General features: G+C 38.9%; 1 non-coding gene across 1 annotated transcript; it reads left to right on the top strand.

The window, feature by feature from the left end:
- The first annotated feature begins 1,345 nt into the window (after positions 1-1,345).
- On the top strand, positions 1,346-1,453 carry LOC130960068 (small nucleolar RNA R71). Its single transcript, XR_009078982.1, has one exon. It is a non-coding gene; the product is annotated as a small nucleolar RNA R71 (small nucleolar RNA).
- Positions 1,454-3,049: the final 1,596 nt, after the last annotated feature.

The following is a 3,049-nucleotide window of genomic DNA, read 5'->3' as shown; positions in this document are numbered from 1 at the left end:
AATCAGTAGGGATGTAATGGTCTTCAATCTTCACCAAAACATCCTCTACAAGTCCATAAGCTTGTTTCTTTGAATTGTCTGTCATCTCTAGTGAGATTCTTGCAGCTTGTACCTCAGAGATCCTTAGCTTCTCCATACAGAGAGAGGCATGAGGTTTACACTTGACCCTAAGTCACACAGAGCCTTCTTGAAGGTCATGGTGCCTATGGTACAAGGTATTGAGAACTTCCCAGGATCTTGTCTCTTTCGAGGTAATTTCTGCCTAGACAAGTCATCCAGTTCTTTGGTGAGCAAAGGAGGTTTGTTCTCCCAAGTCTCATTTCCAAATAACTTGTCATTTAGCTTCATGATTGCTCCAAGGTATTTAGCAACTTGCTCTTCAGTGACATATCATCCTCTTCAGAGGAAGAATACTCATCAGAGCTCATGAAAGGCAGAAGCAAGTCCAATGGAATCTCTATGGTCTCATTTTGAGCCTCAGATTCCCATGGTTCCTCATTGGGGAACTCAGTGGAGGCTAGTGCACGCCCATTGAAGTCTTCCTCAGTGGCGTTCACTTCCTCTCCTTCCTCTCCAAATTCGGCCATGTTGATGGCCTTGCACTCTCCTTTTGGATTTTCTTCTGTATTGCTTGGAAGAGTACTAGGAGGGAGTTCAGTAACTTTCTTACTCAGTTGTCCCACTTGTGCCTCCAAATTCCTAATGGAGGACCTTGTTTCAGTCATGAAACTTGAGTGGTTTTGATTAGATCAGAGACCATGGTTGCTAAGTCAGAGTGGTTCTGCTTAGAGTTCTCTGTCTGTTGCTGAGAAGATGATGGAAAAGGCTTGCCATTGCTAAGCCTGTTTCTTCCACCATTATTGTTGTTGAAACCTTGTTGAGGTCTCTGTTGATCCTTCCATGAGAAATTTGGGTGATTTCTCCATGAAGAATTATAGGTGTTTCCATAGGGTTCTCCCATGTAATTCACCTCTTCCATTGAAGGGTTCTCAGGATCATAGGCTTCTTCTTCAGATGAAGCATCCTTAGTACTGCCATGTGCATTTTGCATTCCAGACAGACTTTGAGAAATCAAATTGACTTGCTGAGTCAATATCTTGTTCTGAGCCAAAATGGCATTCAGAGTATCAATCTCAAGAACTCCTTTCTTCTGATTTGTCCCATTGTTCACAGGATTCCTTTCAGAAGTGTACATGAATTGGTTATTTGCAACCATTTCAATTAGTTCTTGAGCTTCTGTAGGCGTCTTCTTCAGATGAAGAGATCCTCCAGCAGAGCTATCCAAGGACATCTTGGATAGTTCAGAGAGACCATCATAGAAAATACCTATGATGCTCCATTCAGAAAGCATGTCAGAAGGACATTTTCTGATTAACTGTTTGTATCTTTCCCAAGCTTCATAGAGGGATTCACCTTCCTTCTGTCTGAAGGTTTGGACTTCCACTCTAAGCTTACTCAATTTTTGAGGTGGAAAGAACTTTGCCAAGAAGGCATTGACTAGCTTTTCCCAAGAGTTCAGGCTTTCTTTAGGTTGTGAGTCCAACCATATCCTAGCTCTATCTCTTACCGCAGAAGGGAATAGCATAAGTCTATAGACCTCAGGGTCAACCCCATTAGTCTTGACAGTGTCACAGATTTGCAAGAATTCAACTAAGAACTGATGAGGATCTTCCAATGGAAGTCCATGGAACTTGCAATTCTGTTGCATTAGAGAAACTAATTAAGGCTTAAGCTCAAAGTTGTTTGCTCCAATGGCAGGGATAGAGATGCTTCTCCCATAGAAGTCGGGAGTAGGTGCAGTAAAGTCACCCAGCACCTTCCTTGCATTGTTGGCATTGTTGTTGTTTCGGCTGCCATGGATTCTTCTTCTTTGAAGATTTCTGTTAGGTCCTCTACAGAGAGTTGTGCCTTAGCTTCTCTTAACTTTCGCTTCAAGGTCCTTTCAGGTTCAGGGTCAGCTTCAACAAGAATGCCTTTGTCTTTGCTCCTGCTCATATAAAAGAGAAGAGAACAAGAAAATGTGGAATCCTCTATGTCACAGTATAGAGATTCCTTGAGGTGTCAGAGGAAAGAAAAATAGAAGGAAGAGGTAGAAGAATTCGAACTTAGTGAGATAGAGTTCGAATTGTGCATTGAGGAGGAGTGGTACTCCATAAATAGAAGGATGCGAGAAGAGGGGAAGAAATTTCGAAAATTAAATTAAAAGATTTTAAAAACATTTTGAAAAACTTTAATTGATTTTCGAAAACCAAGAGTGGGAAAGAAATCAAGTAATTTTTGAAAAAGATATGATTAAAAAGATATGTTTGAAAAATTATGGTTTTAAAAAGATATGATTGAAAAGATTTGATTTGAAAACAATTTTAAAAAGATTGATTTTAAAAATTAATGACTTGCGTAACAAGAAAAGATGTGATTCAAACATTAAACCTTTCTCAACAGAAAAGGCAACATACTTGAAATGTTCAATCAAATCATTAATTGTTAGCAAGTATCTTTGAAAAAGGAAAGAAATTGATTTTGAAAAAGATTTGATTGAAAAGATATGATTTGAAAAAATTTGATTTTGAAAAACTTTGAAAACTTGAAAAAAAATTTGCATTGAAAACAGAATCTTCCCTCTTGTGCCATCCTGGCGTTAAACGCCCAGAATGGTGCACATTCTGGCGTTTAACGCCCAATGCACTACCTTTTTGGGCGTTAAACGCCCAACCAGGCACCCTAGCTGGCGTTTAAATGCCAGTCTGTCCTTCTTCACTGGCGTTTTGAACGCCCAGCTTTTTCTGTGTAATTCCTCTGCTGCATGTTCTGAATCTTCAATTCTCTGTATTATTGACTTGAAAAGACACAAATTAAAAATATTTTGGATTTTTAATAATGAGGAATAATCAAAATGCAACTAAATAACAATGCATGCAAGACACCAAACTTAGCAGTTTGTATACTATTGACACTAACAAAATGAGAATGCACAAAACACTCAAGTCAAGAGAATTCAAAGATCAGAGCAAGGAAATCATCAAGAACAACTTGAAGATTAATGAAGACA

The sequence above is a fragment of the Arachis stenosperma genome, unplaced genomic scaffold, assembly GCF_014773155.1.
Source record: "Arachis stenosperma cultivar V10309 unplaced genomic scaffold, arast.V10309.gnm1.PFL2 arast.V10309.gnm1.Scaffold_100067, whole genome shotgun sequence".
Classification (NCBI taxonomy): domain Eukaryota; kingdom Viridiplantae; phylum Streptophyta; class Magnoliopsida; order Fabales; family Fabaceae; genus Arachis; species Arachis stenosperma.
Note: the sequence above shows the minus strand (reverse complement) of the source record. Positions and strands in the feature narration are given on the sequence as shown.